Source organism: Bufo bufo, chromosome 6, assembly GCF_905171765.1.
Source record: "Bufo bufo chromosome 6, aBufBuf1.1, whole genome shotgun sequence".
In the NCBI taxonomy this organism is placed as follows: Eukaryota; Metazoa; Chordata; class Amphibia; order Anura; family Bufonidae; genus Bufo; species Bufo bufo.
Genome location: NC_053394.1, coordinates 206,059,014 through 206,079,776, shown reverse-complemented (window position 1 = coordinate 206,079,776; position 20,763 = coordinate 206,059,014).

The window sequence follows — 20,763 nt, the reverse complement described above, 5'->3', positions numbered from 1 at the left end:
GCTGCAGTGCCTGCGCAACGACAGCAGAGTTGCCCACATTTTAACGTGTGCGGACTACTGGGTTGCCACCCTGCTGGATCCCCGGTACAAAGACAATGTGCCCACCTTACTTCCTACACTGGAGCGTAATAGGAAGATGCGCGAGTACAAGCGCACGTTGGTAGACGCGCTACTGAGAGCATTCCCAAATGTCACAGGGGAACCAGTGGAAGCCCAAGGCGAAGGCAGAGGAGGAGCAAGAGGTCGCCAACGCAGCTGTGTCACGGCCAGCTCCTCTGAGGGCAGGGTTAGCATGGCAGAGATGTGGAAAAGTTTTGTCAACACGCCACAGCTAACTGCACCACCACCTCATACGGAACGTGTTAGCAGGAGGCAACATTTCACTAACATGGTGGAACCGTACCTGTGCACACCCCTCCACGTACTGACTGATGGTTCGGCCCCATTCAACTTCTGGGTCTCCAAATTGTCCACGTGGCCAGAGCTAGCCTTTTATGCCTTGGAGGTGCTGGCCTGCCCGGCGGCCAGCGTTTTGTCTGAACGTGTATTCAGCACGGCAGGGGGCGTCATTACAGACAAACGCAGCCGCCTGTCTACAGCCAATGTGGACAAGCTGACGTTCATAAAAATGAACCAGGCATGGATCCCACAGGACCTGTCCATCCCTTGTGCAGATTAGATATTAACTACCTCCCCTTAACAATATATTATTCTACTCCAGGGCACTTCCTCATTCAATACTATTTTTAATTTCATTTTACCATTATATTGCGGGGCAACCCAAAGTTGAATGAACCTCTCCTCTGTCTGGGTGCCGGGGCCTAAATGTGTGACAGTGGCCTGTTCCAGTGGTGGGTGACGTGAAGCCTGATTCTCTGCTATGACATGAAGACTTATTCTGTGCTGACATGAAGCCAGATTCTCTGTTACGCGACCTCTCTCCTCTGCCTGGGTGCCTGGGCCTAAATATGTGACAGTGGCCTGTTCTAGTGGTGGGTGACGTGAAGCCTGATTCTCTGCTATGACATGAAGACAGATTCTGCGCTGACATAAGGCCAGATTCTCTGTTACGGGACCTCTCTCCTCTGCCTGGGTGCCTGGGCCTAAATGTGTGACAGTGGCCTGTTCCAGTGGTGGGTGACGTGAAGCCTGATTCTCTGCTATGACATGAAGACAGATTCTGCGCTGACATAAGGCCAGATTCTCTGTTACGGGACCTCTCTCCTCTGCCTGGGTGCCTGGGCCTAAATATGTGACAGTGGCCTGTTCCAGTGGTGGGTGACGTGAAGCCTGATTCTCTGCTATGACATGAAGACAGATTCTGCGCTGACATAAGGCTAGATTCTCTGTTACGGGACCTCTCTCCTCTGCCTGGGTGCCTGGGCCTAAATGTGTGACAGTGGCCTGTTCCAGTGGTGGGTGACGTGAAGCCTGATTCTCTGCTATGACATGAAGACAGATTCTGCGCTGATATAAGGCCAGATTCTCTGTTACGGGACCTCTCTCCTCTGCCTGGGTGCCTGGGCCTAAATGTGTGACAGTGGCCTGTTCCAGTGGTGGGTGACGTGAAGCCTGATTCTCTGCTATGACATGAAGACAGATTCTGCGCTGACATAAGGCCAGATTCTCTGTTACGGGACCTCTCTCCTCTGCCTGGGTGCCTGGGCCTAAATATGTGACAGTGGCCTGTTCCAGTGGTGGGTGATGTGAAGCCTGATTCTCTGCAATGACATGAAGACAGATTCTGCGCTGACATAAGGCCAGATTCTCTGTTACGGGACCTCTCTCCTCTGCCTGGGTCTAAATGTGTGACAGTGGCCTGGCCTGTTCCAGTGGTGGGTGACGTGAAGCCTGATTCTCTGCTATGACATGAAGACAGATTCTGCGCTGACATAAGGCCAGATTCTCTGTTACGGGACCTCTCTCCTCTGCCTGGGTGCCTGGGCCTAAATATGTGACAGTGGCCTGTTCCAGTGGTGGGTGACGTGAAGCCTGATTCTCTGCTATGACATGAAGACAGATTCTGCGCTAACATAAGGCTAGATTCTCTGTTACGGGACCTCTCTCCTCTGCCTGGGTGCCTGGGCCTAATTGTGTGACAGTGGCCTGTTCCAGTGGTGGGTGACGTGAAGCCTGATTCTCTGCTATGACATGAAGACAGATTCTGCGCTGACATAAGGCCAGATTCTCTGTTACGGGACCTCTCTCCTCTGCCTGGGTGCCTGGGCCTAAATATGTGACAGTGGCCTGTTCCAGTGGTGGGTGACGTGAAGCCTGATTCTCTGCTATGACATGAAGACAGATTCTGCGCTGACATAAGGCCAGATTCTCTGTTACGGGACCTCTCTCCTCTGCCTGGGTGCCTGGGCCTAAATGTGTGACAGTGGCCTGTTCCAGTAGTGGGTGACGTGAAGCCTGATTCTCTGCTATGACATGAAGACTTATTCTGTGCTGACATGAAGCCAGATTCTCTGTTACGCGACCTCTCTCCTCTGCCTGGGTGCCTGGGCCTAAATGTGTGACAGGAAGAAAAGGAACATCTCTCGGCGCAAGGAACCAACCAGAGGTAGATGGTGAATCTTCAAGAGTTTTATTGCAATCACACAACGCGTTTCGGGGAAAGGGTCCCCTTCATCAGGTGAAGAAAATTGCATAGAGAGTGGACAAACATGCTGGATATATATACACAAAAATGGTCACATGCAAACAAGGTCAAAGGGGAGGTGGGCGTTACCTCAAGCAGAAACAAAAGTCATTGGTACATAAAATAATGCAAATGGGTATACAACTGAACAAACTAAACCTTTTGAGTTTACAGACTAATTCATAAATGTAAAAAATAAGGGGTTGGGTCAGCACAACCTGCCTGTAGGTGCAGATCGCTATGGCGAAATACATATACAAACGGAAAATGCAAATGTGATCGCACACTACATCCAGCACTCTGCCCTCCATGCTGGATGAGACATTGGTTTATATTTTGGCCAAAGCATAGTAAGCCACTCACCGCGTCAAGGCTGTCTCATGAGTGGTCCCTAACTCTTGTTCCTACCTGTTCATGGGCCATGACAGCCACATAAAATCCAGGGAATGCAGGTCAGCATGCAAGCCAAGTACACTTTGCTTGTAACCCCGTCCGGTGCCATTACAGCTTTCATCGGATCCAGGGATGCAAGTACCAACATGCATGCTGAACCCACCATATACTTCTCCTGGAGCCAAATGGCTAATGGTAGGTTCTATACAAGCAGACTCAGTTTTATACTGACTTTAAAACCAGCCTCAAGGACAGATTAACTGGTCAGGTGTGCAATGACTCCAAGGAGATCGCCACGCCTCCAATATATACTACAAAGAAAAAAATAAGGGGTTGGGTCAGCACAACCTGCCTGTAGGTGCAGATCGCTATGGCGAAATACATATACAAACGGAAAATGCAAATGTGATCGCACACTACATCCAGCACTCTGCCCTCCATGCTGGATGAGACATTGGTTTATATTTTGGCCAAAGCATAGTAAGCCACTCACCGCGTCAAGGCTGTCTCATGAGTGGTCCCTAACTCTTGTTCCTACCTGTTCATGGGCCATGACAGCCACATAAAATCCAGGGAATGCAGGTCAGCATGCAAGCCAAGTACACTTTGCTTGTAACCCCGTCCGGTGCCATTACAGCTTTCATCGGATCCAGGGATGCAAGTACCAACATGCATGCTGAACCCACCATATACTTCTCCTGGAGCCAAATGGCTAATGGTAGGTTCTATACAAGCAGACTCAGTTTTATACTGACTTTAAAACCAGCCTCAAGGACAGATTAACTGGTCAGGTGTGCAATGACTCCAAGGAGATCGCCACGCCTCCAATATATACTACAAAGAAAAAAATAAGGGGTTGGGTCAGCACAACCTGCCTGTAGGTGCAGATCGCTATGGCGAAATACATATACAAACGGAAAATGCAAATGTGATCGCACACTACATCCAGCACTCTGCCCTCCATGCTGGATGAGACATTGGTTTATATTTTGGCCAAAGCATAGTAAGCAACGCGTTTCGGGGAAAGGGTCCCCTTCATCAGGTGAAGAAAATTGCATAGAGAGTGGACAAACATGCTGGATATATATACACAAAAATGGTCACATGCAAACAAGGTCAAAGGGGAGGTGGGCGTTACCTCAAGCAGAAACAAAAGTCATTGGTACATAAAATAATGCAAATGGGTATACAACTGAACAAACTAAACCTTTTGAGTTTACAGACTAATTCATAAATGTATTTATAAAACATTAACATGAAGAAGCATCGCCTCTAGATGTAGCCCATGGCTGGGGAGGAGGAACAGCATCACACAGAGTCACATGACCGCAGTTCCGATCATGTGACTTGTGATGCAATGCTTGTTGCTGGGAGACAGGATGCTAAACAGCCGGCTTAGAAGGAAGCTCGGCATACTGAAAGGTCCTGCGTCATGCTGCTTTCTTGATATGATCAGCAGCGCTACAGAAAGAAGAGAGGTGACGCCCTACTTCACTAAAAGTAAAAAAAAAAAAAAAAAAACATTAGCAGAAAGATTACAATAGATAGATAAATAAATGAATGCATGAAATTAGTCCAAGATACAAATTAATGATTTGAATGCAGAAAAAAGGAGCAATCCAAAAGCAAATATCTTGGATGTAGATTTATAATATGACATATATATAAAAAATTCATTAATCCCACAAATAATTCCACAAACAAACGCCATAAAATTGAATAGGTGATATCAGATCTGTACGTATGGGATATATGAATGTATGTATATATATATATATATATATAAAAGCAAATGCACATCTATAAAAATAGTGCATAATAGACACTACAGACTAAAAAATAAATAAAATAAAAAATAAATGATTAGATAATAAAAATCGAAATTTATATATAAATAGATAATTATGAACATGATTAAAACAACAATATTGATGATGTCGAAAATTGATAATAAATAATCTATAATATCAGTAACGGTAGTCATGTGACCCTAAAAGTTTATTTCAAAAGCCTCATTCAGACCGTTTGGATTGAGACAGTCGAGTTTAAAAATCCAATACATTTCACGTTTGCGAAGGGTCTGAATGGTATTCCGACAGCTGTCATTTACCTGTTCGATGGGTGTGACCTTAAACCCGGAAAAGCACCCATCGTGATGTTCTGTTGCATGGCGTGATATACTGTGCTGTAAAAATTTCTTTTTTACATTAGACCTGTGCTTGTTAAGCCTATTCCGTAGGGTTTGGATGGTGCGACCTACATACTGTAGGCCGCATGGGCATTCCAACAGGTAAATGACATTCTGAGAGCCACAACTAAGATGGTTTTTTATAGAAAAGGAATCTCCAGTAGATTTGCTGCGAAAGGATGATGTAGTGTTAATGGTCAAGCAGCACAAACACCTCGATAAATTACATTTATAGCTCCCCAAGGGTCTTGAGACTAGATTGCTCACAGTCGGCTTCACACACTGTGAGGGTAAGCGTCTAAGTCTACTGGGGGCCAGAACACTCTTAAGGGTTTGTGCCCTCCTGAAAGTCAGTCTAGGCTGACCGGGTAGCATTTGCCTCAGGTGTGGGTCCCTTTTTAATATGTGCCAATGTTTGGACAAAACGTCTCTAATAGCGTCATGATTGTTCCCATACGTTGTCAGAAAATTCATACAAAAGCGTTCATTGTCAACATGTGTTTTTTCACTCTTAGTTAGACACATACTTTGGGATAGGCCCTTTGCTCTTTCATACGCAGCTTCGACTATCTTTGGGGGATAACCCTTCTTCAGAAACCTATCACGAATGATTTTACTTTGACAAATGAAGTCCCTATCAAGGGAACAGTTGCGTCTGACTCTTTTGAACTGACTAAACGGAATATTCACCTTCCATTTCTTATAGTGGGTGCTGGAATAGTCCAAATAGCTATTACAGTCAACCCTTTTAAAAAAGGTTCGTGTGATGATGGCCCTCCCGCTGGCTTCCAGTTCCAAATCAAGGTACTCTATCTTGACACGATTTGATGTCCCTGTCAGATTTATTCCCCAATTCGTGGACCTCATCTCCTCAAAAAAAGAGGAAATCGAGGCATCATCACCATTCCATATGAGGATCAGGTCAACTATGTATCTACGATAGAAGACAATATTGTCAATCCAATACCCAGAGCCATAGATGAACTGATCCTCAAACCGCCCCATAAAAAGGTTTGCGAAACTGGGCGCAAATTTCGTCCCCATTGCGGTTCCCTTCATCTGCAGGTACAGGGAATCCTCAAAGGTAAATATGTTGTGTGTCAGTATGAATCTAATGCAGTCCTGTAGAAAGACTGCTTGTCCTGCCGGTAACAAAGGGTCGTTATCCAAATACCACTTAATGCATTCAATTCCTTTAGTATGGGAAATATTCGAATACAAAGCCGTCACGTCCAGTGTGACCCAACTATAAGTGTTCCTCCACTCAATATCTTTAACAGACATTCATTTATTTATCTATCTATTGTAATCTTTCTGCTAATGTTTTTTTTTTTTTTTACTTTTAGTGAAGTAGGGCGTCACCTCTCTTCTTTCTGTAGCGCTGCTGATCATATCAAGAAAGCAGCATGACGCAGGACCTTTCAGTATGCCGAGCTTCCTTCTAAGCCGGCTGTTTAGCATCCTGTCTCCCAGCAACAAGCATTGCATCACAAGTCACATGATCGGAACTGCGGTCATGTGACTCTGTGTGATGCTGTTCCTCCTCCCCAGCCATGGGCTACATCTAGAGGCGATGCTTCTTCATGTTAATGTTTTATAAATACATTTATGAATTAGTCTGTAAACTCAAAAGGTTTAGTTTGTTCAGTTGTATACCCATTTGCATTATTTTATGTACCAATGACTTTTGTTTCTGCTTGAGGTAACGCCCACCTCCCCTTTGACCTTGTTTGCATGTGACCATTTTTGTGTATATATATCCAGCATGTTTGTCCACTCTCTATGCAATTTTCTTCACCTGATGAAGGGGACCCTTTCCCCGAAACGCGTTGTGTGATTGCAATAAAACTCTTGAAGATTCACCATCTACCTCTGGTTGGTTCCTTGCGCCGAGAGATGTTCCTTTTCTTCCTGTCATTTTAATCCTCCGTGTGGGCCTAGGCACGCTCATCCGAGGACATCTACATCCGTGGCTGCATACCAACCTTCATATTGGGGATTAAATCATCTCCCACATGCCTACATTAGCGTTGTGCCTATAATTGCGCAACCCTGCAAGGTGAGCCTCCCAAATTGGGATTTAATCTGAATTTCCAAACGTTTTTACCCTATGGTGCGCCCTCTCTCATTTGTTTACACAGTAAGCAACTTGCCTTTATACGTATGGGCCTAAATGTGTGACAGTGGCCTGTTCCAGTGGTGGGGGACGTGAAGCCTGATTCTCTGCTATGACATGAAGACAGATTCTGCGCTGACATAAGGCCAGATTCTCTGTTACGGGACCTCTCTCCTCTGCCTGGGTGCCTGGGCCTAAATATGTGACAGTGGCCTGTTCCAGTGGTGGGTGATGTGAAGCCTGATTCTCTGCTATGACATGAAGACAGATTCTGCGCTGACATAAGGCCAGATTCTCTGTTACGGGACCTCTCTCCTCTGCCTGGGTCTAAATATGTGACAGTGGCCTGTTCCAGTGGTGGGTGACGTGAAGCCTGATTCTCTGCTGTGACATGAAGACAGATTCTGCGCTGACATAAGGCCAGATTCTCTGTTACGGGACCTCTCTCCTCTGCCTGGGTGCCTGGGCTAAAATATGTGACAGTGGCCTGTTCCAGTGGTGGGTGACGTGAAGCCTGATTCTCTGCTATGACATGAAGACAGATTCTGCGCTGACATAAGGCCAGATTCTCTGTTACGGGACCTCTCTCCTCTGCCTGGGTGCCTGGGCCTAAATGTGTGACAGTGGCCTGTTCCAGTGGTGGGTGACGTGAAGCCTGATTCTCTGCTATGACATGAAGACAGATTCTGCGCTGACATAAGGCCAGATTCTCTGTTACGGGACCTCTCTCCTCTGCCTGGGTGCCTGGGCCTAAATGTGTGACAGTGGCCTGTTCCAGTGGTGGGTGACGTGAAGCCTGATTCTCTGCTATGACATGAAGACAGATTCTGCGCTGACATAAGGCCAGATTCTCTGTTACGGGACCTCTCTCCTCTGCCTGGGTCTAAATATGTGACAGTGGCCTGTTCCAGTGGTGGGTGACGTGAAGCCTGATTCTCTGCTATGACATGAAGACAGATTCTGTGCTGACATGAACCCAGATTCTCTGTTACGCGACCTCTCTCCTCTGCCTGGGTGCCTGGGCCTAAATATGTGACAGTGGCCTGTTCTAGTGGTGGGTGACGTGAAGCCTGATTCTCTGCTATGACATGAAGACAGATTCTGCGCTGACATAAGGCCAGATTCTCTGTTACGGGACCTCTCTCCTCTGCCTGGGTGCCTGGGCCTAAATGTGTGACAGTGGCCTGTTCCAGTGGTGGGTGACGTGAAGCCTGATTCTCTGCTATGACCTGAAGACAGATTCTGCGCTGACATAAGGCCAGATTCTCTGTTACGGGACCTCTCTCCTCTGCCTGGGTGCCTGGGCCTAAATATGTGACAGTGGCCTGTTCCAGTGGTGGGTGACGTGAAGCCTGATTCTCTGCTATGACATGAAGACAGATTCTGCGCTGACATAAGGCTAGATTCTCTGTTACGGGACCTCTCTCCTCTGCCTGGGTGCCTGGGCCTAAATGTGTGACAGTGGCCTGTTCCAGTGGTGGGTGACGTGAAGCCTGATTCTCTGCTATGACATGAAGACAGATTCTGCGCTGACATAAGGCCAGATTCTCTGTTACGGGACCTCTCTCCTCTGCCTGGGTGCCTGGGCCTAAATATGTGACAGTGGCCTGTTCCAGTGGTGGGTGACGTGAAGCCTGATTCTCTGCTATGACATGAAGACAGATTCTGCGCTGACATAAGGCCAGATTCTCTGTTACGGGACCTCTCTCCTCTGCCTGGGTGCCTGGGCCTAAATGTGTGACAGTGGCCTGTTCCAGTAGTGGGTGACGTGAAGCCTGATTCTCTGCTATGACATGAAGACTTATTCTGTGCTGACATGAAGCCAGATTCTCTGTTACGCGACCTCTCTCCTCTGCCTGGGTGCCTGGGCCTAAATGTGTGACAGTGGCCTGTTCCAGTGGTGGGGGACGTGAAGCCTGATTCTCTGCTATGACATGAAGACAGATTCTGCGCTGACATAAGGCCAGATTCTCTGTTACGCGACCTCTCTCCTCTGCCTGGGTGCCTGGGCCTAAATGTGTGACAGTGGCCTGTTCCAGTGGTGGGTGACGTGAAGCCTGATTCTCTGCTATGACATGAAGACAGATTCTGCGCTGACATAAGGCCAGATTCTCTGTTACGGGACCTCTCTCCTCTGCCTGGGTCTAAATATGTGACAGTGGCCTGTTCCAGTGGTGGGTGACGTGAAGCCTGAGTCTCTGCTGTGACATGAAGACAGATTCTGCGCTGACATAAGGCCAGATTCTCTGTTACGGGACCTCTCTCCTCTGCCTGGGTGCCTGGGCCTAAATATGTGACAGTGGCCTGTTCCAGTGGTGGGTGACGTGAAGCCTGATTCTCTGCTATGACATGAAGACAGATTCTGCGCTGACATAAGGCCAGATTCTCTGTTACGGGACCTCTCTCCTCTGCCTGGGTGCCTGGGCCTAAATGTGTGACAGTGGCCTGTTCCAGTGGTGGGTGACGTGAAGCCTGATTCTCTGCTATGACATGAAGACAGATTCTGCGCTGACATAAGGCCAGATTCTCTGTTACGGGACCTCTCTCCTCTGCCTGGGTGCCTGGGCCTAAATGTGTGACAGTGGCCTGTTCCAGTGGTGGGTGACGTGAAGCCTGATTCTCTGCTATGACATGAAGACAGATTCTGCGCTGACATAAGGCCAGATTCTCTGTTACGGGACCTCTCTCCTCTGCCTGGGTGCCTGGGCCTAAATGTGTGACAGTGGCCTGTTCCAGTGGTGGGTGACGTGAAGCCTGATTCTCTGCTATGACATGAAGACAAATTCTGCGCTGACATAAGGCCAGATTCTCTGTTACGGGACCGCTCTCCTCTGTCTGGGTGCCGGGGCCTAAATATGTGACAGTGGCCTCTTCCAGTGGTGGGTGACATGAAGCGAGATTCTCTGCTATGGCATGAAGAGACTGATTCTCTGCTGACATGAAGCCAGATTCTTTGCTATGGCATGAAGAGACTGATTCTCTGCTGACGTGAAGCCAGATTCTCTGCTATGGGACCTCTGTCCAATTGATATTGGGTCATTTTTTTTTTTTTTTTTTTTTTTAATTCATTTCCCTATCCACATTTGTTTGCAGGGGATTTACCTACATGTTGCTGCCTTTTGCAGCCCTCTAGCTCTTTCCTGGGCTGTTTTACAGCCTTTTTAGTGCCCAAAAGTTCGGGTCCCCATTGACTTCAATGGGGTTCGGGTTCGGGACGAAATTCGGTTCGGGTTCGGATTCCGAACCCGAACATTTCCGGGAAGTTCGGCCGAACTTCTCGAACCCGAACATCCAGGTGTTCGCTCAACTCTATTCAATAACCCAATGTAAAAAAGATGAAAAGGCTTCAAAGTAAAAACATGAGAGGGTAAAACCCATTGGTAGAGTCTTGTCAAAGAAATATTGGCCCTCCAATTGACATCCAAGAGAATTAAATCCCTTGGGGTGAATAGGAAGAAGTCTGAATGCAGATTTAATATCTGTTTTCGCTAGGAGGCCATTCCTGCCCAATTCCCTTAGCTTGACAATGGCCATATCAAACGATGAATAAGAAACAGAAGCGAGACTTTTATCTATTTCATCATTTAATGAATGGTCTTTGGGGAAGGAAAGGTTGTGAATTAAACGGAAAGAGTTAGTTTATTTTTTAGGGACTAGTCCTAAAGGGGACAAACAAAAATGTTGAAAAGGAGGGGAAGAGAACGGGCCTGCAACATGGCCCAATTCAATTTCTGTAAAAAAAAAAAAAATCCTTAACTATGGAAGGATATAAATTAATAGATTTGAGGTTCTCCACCCAGGAACAGCCAGTCCCTGTAAATTCAGGGACATAGAAGCCAGAACAAAAGCCAGATAATCACAACCTAGCCATCGCTTTGTCTGGATAGCAATTTAACCAGGGGGTTAGCTTTGTTAGTTTCACTCGAGTTGTTGCTTTTTCCTTGAGCATCTTTGGAAGTTGAGGCCCCAGCTGAACCAAGCTTTTTGAAACACTTGAAGACTTGGTGGCCTCTGCCACAAAAGGAACATTTGTGCCTGTATTTGCAATTTGAGGCCCATTTCATTAAATGCAAAACATAGGCCTCTCTTGTTGTTACTTTGTTGACGAAAATTTGTATTCTTTTGTGGTAACATAAGATTTAGCCCTAGGCCAACATCCTTGGATCCCCAATTGCATATTAGGATAAACTGACAATTTCTGCTTAAAAGATTCATCATATGAATTCCAAGCCATTCCATCAAAACTGCGATAGGCTTCCAAAATTGAATCCATATAATAAAATAATCCACAGCAGAGCTTGAGTTTACGTTCACCCATCACTGCCGCATAAATAGAGAAAGCCTGCAACCAATTAAAAATAGATTTGTGAACTTCCGGTTCCGGCGCTAGCATGAGCGGTCACGCTTGTTAGAGCTCCGCTGCACTGACTTGCCAAAAACTTTGCTCCCATCTAACCAGCACTGGCAAGTTTCCCAGTACTGGGCGAAAAGGCAACACTTACAGACGCCGGACTATATGGGGAGCAGAACTCGCCAAGGGAATCGACACAAATCAGCAGGCGCAACCACGCTACCACCCAAGATGGTGGATCCCGCTCCTCCGATAGACTCAGACTGTATACCTCCAGGATCGCAAGAAAACCAAGAAGATCTGGAGAACTGCGAGAATATAAATGACCCTGTGAAAGTGGACTACAAACGGCTGGCTTTGGAGGTTGCAGCTAGAATCCTCCCTGATCTACAAGACTCTTTAGCCAACACTGTATCTGACTCCTTATCAAATTTGCAAAAGGAACTGACAGACCATGGCAAACTGATGTGGAGGTGTAGAATAACGTCCTGCATTACTCTATTTTTCAAGAAATGCTTTAGAAGGAGCCCAACAAAATGTGCAAAGTTCGTGATGAAAGATAAAATTAGAAGGATTTAATTCTCATAGAAAGAAAGTTACAAAGTTTAGAAAGAGAAAAATATAGCACAGCAATAAGTCTTGAAAGGTTACAAGCAAGCAATTAAACAATTAAAATAAGTGAAAAAAACGTATTTCCCCAAAATAACGTGTATGTGTGAATCTGTGTGTGTGTGTGTGTAGAGAGCAACAGGTGTCCGTGCAAGAATGCTCTGCTCTAGTAAAAGATGAAGCTTTCTTTATAGTCTGACTCTCCATTGAGTTACATTGTATCCTAAATTTACCATTCTAACAGACATATATGGTTAACAAGTAAATTCCCTTACATCATGGTTTTCTATGTATACCTTATTTGTAAAGCTAATAATAATATGCTGAGAAGGAGGATTCCTAATCTTCCCAAATGCTATTGTCGTCTCAACCTGTCAAAATTGACACTTCAACACAAGTGCTGCCCTTGCATGGTCCTTGAAATAACCCTAGCCTACTAAAACCCCCTGATTATGATTTGAATTATACTTTATTATTTTACATTTCCCCCTGATTATGATTTGAAATATAAATCTTCAATCATAACCTCCTAATCTAACGCAATTACTCATCATTCGTATCTCATTCGTATCACATTCACTCATTGACCATGTTATAGCACTTAGTTGTTTGATCAATTTTTGATTCAGCATTCCATATCGAATTGTTATACTGAGTTCTTTTTAACATTTCTTTCAAAATGTTATCTCCTTTGTTAATTTTCTTCTTTATATTACTATATGTTTCCTAATCCTATACATAACAAAAACTTGATAGATAATACACAAAAATATAATAATAAATATAATAATAATAGGATGGGATAACGTATTCTCAACTGCTGTTTGAGTAGAAGATTTTGACCACATATTTACAGATTTCTTCAATTTTCCCCACCAAGACGTTCCAGACATGATATTCCATTCATGTTCTATTTCTGATAATTGTCCTTGTTTATGATTAAATGCAATTTCTGCTTCTTTTATTTGTTCACTTAATATTTTTAAAAGACCTTTATCTTTTTTAATTTCTTTAGTCCACTCATCCCACGGAAATTTGTCAATTTGAGTGAGATTAAATTTCATTGGAAGGATTTTCAATTGGGTTGTATTTATGGAAGAAATATTGAGTCTTCCTAAATTCATAGAGATTGCTCTCCAGTCTCCTTCCAAACAATATAAACCCTTGGTTAAATTCTCGTGATGTACACAAGAAGAAAAGAATGCTACAACCTTTTCTTTCTCAGACATCACTTGTACACAAACTTTGTTTGGACCAACTTGAGTTACCAAATCATGAATAGAGTATACATTCTCAATTCGTGCATGGCAAGAAGTTTGATTATGGAAACAAGAATGATAAATCTCCTTATCTTGTTCCGGTAAACAGATTATTTTAGAAACAAAGTGTAAACATGAAGAAAGATCCAATTGTTCTATATGAGAACCATCATATGCAAATTCCGTATATTGCAATTGATAAAAAATCAACTGTGTTTCACTCACGGGAACTCCTAAAACAGTTACTGGAACTACAATTTGTTCTCTTCCAGCTACTGGAATCAATGAGGTAGCTATACATGTGTTCTTATTACATCCTAACCACTTATTTACCCATAAATCTATGTGTATCATTTGTGAGATCTCCGGACCATGTAGCTGACTCATTTCCTTTTATCACAATATTCCAGTATAATACATCTATTGATGTACATTCCCATGAACCAGTTCTATTATCATGTATGAATGTTCCTTGTAATTGTGTGAACTTTGGTTTGGGTCCTGCTGTTGCATGTAATTCAATGTGTGTATCATGTCTGAAGTGTATTTCAATACAACAGTTAACGCCATAACCCATACAAAGACTTCCGGAAATGTCTCTGGAATTGTCCTGAATTTGTTCTTCCAGAAAATCCTCAAGACGAAATCCTCTTCTTCTTCGTGCAAGGATTGAAGTCTATTTGTCATGATTATTCTTTTTATCATCAAGGAATTCTGTGAACGTAGCAGTTGTAAATATCATCATCAACAATGACATTCCCATCATGAAACAGCTTTTCCGAAGACATCCTTGTTTGTTGTGGATTGTGTATAACGTGAAGAGTTTCATTCCCTGTGAAGAAAAGCAGTATCATTATTTTGGTACATACAATTTACACTGATCAACATGTACCCACAGTTTTTGTTGTCTAAGAGTATTCTTTGAAGCATTTGGTGCTCTTTGAACCAAAATCATTACTTGTCCCCTAGTGTCAATTATTTCGAAGGGACCTTCCCAATTGCTTTCCCAAGGTCCACTCTTCCTGAAGGTCTTAATCATTACAAAAGCACCTTTTACAAATTTAGAAGAGTGAGGTGGTATCATGCGTTGCATTTTAGATGCAGCATATGGAAGAATTGTACTTAAATTCTCCTGCAATAACCATAACCACCTGGACCTTGCTATTGCATCTTTTTGAGGTGTAGACAAGAATGGTTCGTTTGGGAATATTAATGGCATTGTTCTTCCCGTCATTAATTCAAATGGAGTATACTGTGTTGTAGAGGAAACGGTTCCTCTTATACTCATAAGAACAAAGGGTACTGCATCAACCCATGTATTTCCTTTGTCTAATAACATTTTTGCAATTCTTGTCTTAATTGTTCGGTTCATTCTTTCCACAATGCCTGCTGATTGTGGGTGATACGCTACATGGAACTGTTGTTGTACTCCTAGAATAGTACAAACAGTTTGCATGATTTTTCCTGTAAAATGACTTCCTCTGTCAGAGGTAATCATTCTTGGGATCCCCCAAGTACAAAACACATGATTTACCAATGCCCTTGCTGTAGACAGAGCATCATCTTTCCTGACAGGTAAGATCTCTACCCATTTTGAAAATACATCCACCACCACTAATGCATACCTGAGTCCATGTTTACCTGAAGGTAGAGGACCAATGTAGTCTATCTGTAATGTAGACCAAGGACCATCAGCAGGTGCAATTCGTTAAAGTGGAGGTTTTTGTCCTTTAGGTCGTGGGTTGACTTGAGAACAAATGAGACATGACTGAACTACATCTTGGACAGTCTTCTCCATTTTGTCCCAATAAAATTTCTCTTTGAGAACTCCTAACAATTTTTCCTGACCCAAATGACCTAAACTCTCATGATTGTATTTGGTGAATTCCATTTGTAAATGTTTTGGGACAACAGGGCGCAATTCCCCCTGACAGTCATGACACAAAACCCCGTTTTCACAAACAAAGGGAGGTTTTGGATCAACCTGAGAAGCAGCAAGGGACGAATCCTTCGCTTGTTCTTCTGCAAAAGAAGGAAAATGCGTGTCTGTTTTCCTCACTGGTAAAGCTTTCAAAGATTCAATTTCTTCCTTCAATTCTCCTGTCATAGCTGCTTCCTTTGCCAATGCATCTACAGTGTTGTTTCCAATAACTAACTCATGTTCGCCTTTCTTATGTGTTGGGACTTTGACTATAGCATAGCTTTTAGGATGTTTTGAAGCTATTTTGAATATGTCCTTGAGTGTATCACTATGCACTAGGACCTTGTTAGAGGAATCTACAAATCCTCTCCTCTCCCACACTGGTAAATAGTCTGTCAGTGATCTCATGACATATGAGCTGTCACTATAAATGACCAATGGATTCTTGTTTTCTTTCTCATCAATTGTCAGTACTGTCTTGACAGCTTCTAACTCTGCTCTCTGAGCTGAATAATGTCCTGGCAGTCTATGCTGAACTACATATCCTCTATCAGGATACCAGATAGCATAACCTGTATAATACTTTCCCCCTGAACAATATCTTGAACCATCAACAAATACTGGTTCATCACTGTTCTCTGCATCTTTCCTAAACAAGCTAGGATATGATTCATAAAATGTTTCTGAACATTCATGAGTTTTCCCTTCATACTGCATTAATTGAGGAAGTACATACTTGGCCTTGTGATCAATCTCAATTTGTTTTGATGATAAGGACAACAACCAATGTGCAAATCTTTGATTTGACACACCTGGGAGGTTTTTCTCAAGGAGAAGTTTTAGTGTGGAGTGAGGAGTCTGCAGAATGATTTTGTTAAATCCAACAATGTGTTCTGTTGCCTTAACAGCAAAATAAACACCCACCAAATGTTTTGCACAAATTTCAAACCCTTTTTCCACAGGTGTGAGAAGCTTAGAGAAATAGCACAAAATCCGCCATTCTCCCCCTTGCAACTGCAAGAGTACAGCTGACACAGCCGTGTCTGAGTGTGAACCTGCAAAGCAAAAGGTGCCTGAGTCATAGCTGTTGACAATGCTGGAGACTTTTGCATATCTCTCTTTAGAAGTTCAAATGCCTTCTGTTGTTCCTCTTCCCATGGTCCAAAAGAGTCATCATCATTATTTTTCAAGAGATCATAAAGAGGTTTAGCTTTTTCTGCAAAGCCTTCTATGAATTCTCTGGAAAAGTTTACCAGACCCAAGAAATGTCTCAGAGCCTTGTGTGATGTTGGAATGGGAAGAGAAGCAATAGCTTCAACCCTTTCTTGAAGAGGCTGTCTCTTTCCTTGACTGATTAACACTCCAAGATATCTCACTTCAGTCTGCAAAAGTTTGACTTTCTTTGTGTTCAATTTCAAACCTGCTTCGTGCATCAACGAAAATAATTCTGCTAAGAGTGACAAATGCAACTCTTTATCCTCAGTGGCTAAAAGAATATCATCAACATATTGCAACAGACAATCGGGTCTTGAAAATTTGGACAATACTTTTGCAACTGCCTGATGAAATATGCTAGGCGATAAATGTGCTCCTTGAGGTAATCTGCAAAATACATATTGTTCATCCATGAAACAAAATGCAAATTTGTATTGACAGCTCTTTGCAAGAGGTATGCTGAAAAAAACATTACTGATGTCTAAAACAGAGAAAAACTTTGCCTTAGCATTCAGTCGTGCCATTATGTCATGAGTATCTGCAACAATGGGTGCCACATTTGGGGTATACTTATTCAGCAGTCTTAGGTCCAATAACATTCGGTATGAACCATCAGGCTTCACAGTACACCACAGTGGATTGTTTGTTACTGAATTTGCCTTTCTAATGACACCTTGATCAAGCAGTTCCTGTATGATTTTAGACATGGGACCAATTGATTCAGGTGGCAATTTGTACTGCTTTTGGGGAGGAGGGTCTCTCCCCTCCACATTGACTAATATATCTTTCATTGTGCCCACATCATTTCTGAATTGTGCCCACAAAGAAGGATTACATTGTACAATTTCTTTTAGAACTTCATCATCACCAGTTTCTGGCCACAAATGTTCAGAAGAAACAACTTCAGTTAGGCAAACAGTACCAACATGACTGTATTCAGTGGGATCAATGACTACAGGTTTAGATCCATCAACATCTTTCCAGATCACCTTATTTCCTAAGTCAATGACCCAACCCCATTTTTTCATTAGGTCAGTTCCTATGATGTTTTCAGAATTAGTACTATGCCAAATGTCTATTTTTTTTTTCAGATAGCCTGGTATTTCCAAATTAACATTCTGTGCTAAAGTTGCCTTAGTGGCGCTTTTCCTACTAAAACCAACAATTGTCAATTGTACAAACAGGTGCATTTGGAGTTAGAGGCAAATCCTCTTTAGTCACACTTAATTGAGCTCCTGTGTCAATGAGGAATGTCACCTTTTTGCCCTGAAAAAATCCCTTTACAAAAGGTCTCCCACACTCATCTAATGAAACTGGAGCTACTAATTCCAAAGGACGAGGGGTCAGAGTTGGTTCTAGTCATGGGGAAGGTAACAAACCAGCTGTCTCCTCAATTTTATTACCATAAGATTTCCCCTTGTACGAATTATTCAATGTTAATTCTCTAATTTGTCTTATTAAAGGTGCATATGGTGATTGTGACTGATCCTGCTCTGGAGAAGGAGCAGTTGGCACAAAACCATTTTCTTTCCCTGCATTCTGTGTCTCATTTAGGAATTTCCTACATTGCCATTTTAAATGTCCTATTTTTCCACAATAATAACAAGTAACTTGTCCTCTTTGAAATGACACCTTTCCTTTCTGTTTATATTGGTCTCTTTTCATGGGAGGGTTTGATTTAGGACTATTTGAATTTGTTACCTGATTTTCATCCTTTTTTTGGACTGCAGCAACTTTGACCCTTATACTACTTTGTTTTATCGATTTCCTTATTTGATCAATAAATGTTGCCGCTTCCTGTAACGTAGGCTTTCCTAGTGCTAACTCCCTGGAGACTGGATCAAGATATTTGAACCGTTTTACAAATGACTTTATCATTGCAATGGGTTCAGAATCATCCTCAATTTCCATGACCATTCTATAAGCCTGTTCAAATTTTATCAAGAATGCAAATGGATCATCCTGTAAAGTGGGCTTTAACATGTCAAGGATTTCAAATGTAGGAGTAGATTCTCCAGTAGTAAATAAAAGTAGTTGCCTCAATCGATCTGCTGGGGAACTATGTATTATTTCACGCTCATCATTTACTCTTGGTGTGATCTCTAATCTCCTTGCCATATATGAGGGAAGCCATAATTTAAATACTTTGTTTTTCTGTTCATTATTTAGATTGAACTTATCAGTATTAGATTCAAAGATATCAGCATTGTGAAATGCAGCCATCTTATCAGTATAAGCTGGGATATCTTTACAAATTTTTATTAACTGATCATGTATTTTTAAATTTAACCTGGCTGCCCTGTCATGTAATTTCCTCCTCTTGACTTCCTCAGCCTCTATGTCTTCATTTACATCAGCTGGACTAGTGTCTGGAATGTAGGACGCACCCGTATCTATGCCACTTTTTGTAATAATAGAAACTTTTTTCGTACGATGGCATAATTTTGATATGAGCTGTGTCCTAGTTTCCATCTGATCTTCCAAATCTTCAATTCGTTGTGCCAAAATTTGACACTTTGGACAATCATTAAAATCATCCTCTTCTATGTGTTCCTGTGTGTCTGTATCATGTGTGTCCTTATTATTCACACATATACTATGTGTCTGAGTCTGTGGCTGCCTGTCTTCAAGAACTAATGTATTGAATATTTTCACCATATGTAATACATTCCTGAGCTTCTTCTGCAATTTAACTTTTTGTCAATTCTTATGTTTTCTTCTTCACATTGACTATATAAACTTGCCCATAATTGTGCATTAGTATGACTACTTACAACTTTAAACTCCAATTTACTTTTATCTGAATAAGAATTAAGAAATTCCATTACTTACTCAGGTACCTGTCCTTGATGTCTCCTTCTTACGTCTTGTTCCCACAGTCTATGGAAGGATCTCTGTGTAGTTTCTTCACAAGCCTCCGTCTGTAATACGTCTGGGAAGTGACACTTGCAACAGCTGTATGGCTCAACTTCTTCTTCTTTAGATTCGTTGTTGTTGTTTTCCTGAAGCTTGTAATAATAGTAATTACTCTCTTGGGCCCACCTCTTTACAAACTGAAGGAATTCAACAAAAATCCGCTGGCTCGCCAATGTAGAATAACGTCCTGCATTACTCTATTTTTCAAGAAATGCTTTAGAAGGAGCCCAATAAAATGTGCAAAGTTCGTGATGAAAGATAAAATTAGAAGGATTTAATTCTCATAAAAAGAAAGTTACAAAGTTTAGAAAGAGAAAAATATAGCACAGCAATAAGTCTTGAAAGGTTACAAGCAAGCAATTAAACAAATTAAAATAAGTGAAAAAAACTTATTTCCCCAAAATAACGTGTATGTGTGAATCTGTGTGTGTGTGTAGAGAGCAACAGGTGTCCGTGCAAGAATGCTCTGCTCTAGTAAAAGATGAAGCTTTCTTTATAGTCTGACTCTCCATTGAGTTACATTGTATCCTAAATTTACCATTCTAACAGACATATATGGTTAACAAGTAAATTCCCTTACATCATGGTTTTCTATGTATACCTTATTTGTAAAGCTAATAATAATATGCTGAGAAGGAGGATTCCTAATCTTCCCAAATGCTATTGTCGTCTCAACCTGTCAAAATTGACACTTCAACACAAGTGCTGCCCTTGCATGGTCCTTGAAATAACCCTAGCCTACTAAAACCCCCTGATTATGATTTGAATTATACTTTATTATTTTACAGGAGGACAGAATTGCTAATCTGGAAGATGAGCAATATCACCTCATATACACCAACGACACCTTGCTCAAAGAAAATAAAAGAACAAGCAATAAATTGGATGATCTTGAGAATCGCTCCAGGCGAAATAATTTAAGGCTGGTGGGTCTACCAGAGTCTATCCCGTTAGAAGACCTAAAGATCCTATGTGAAAAAGACATCCCTGAAGCGCTTAATATCTCTTCTACATGCAAGGTGGAAAGAGCACACAGAATTGGTGTACCTCCGACCATCCAAAATCACGGAGAACTGGAATTCACCTCTCATCCAGCACGCAGACAGCGTCCCCGGCAAGTGATTACCAGATACCTGGACTTCTCCGATAAA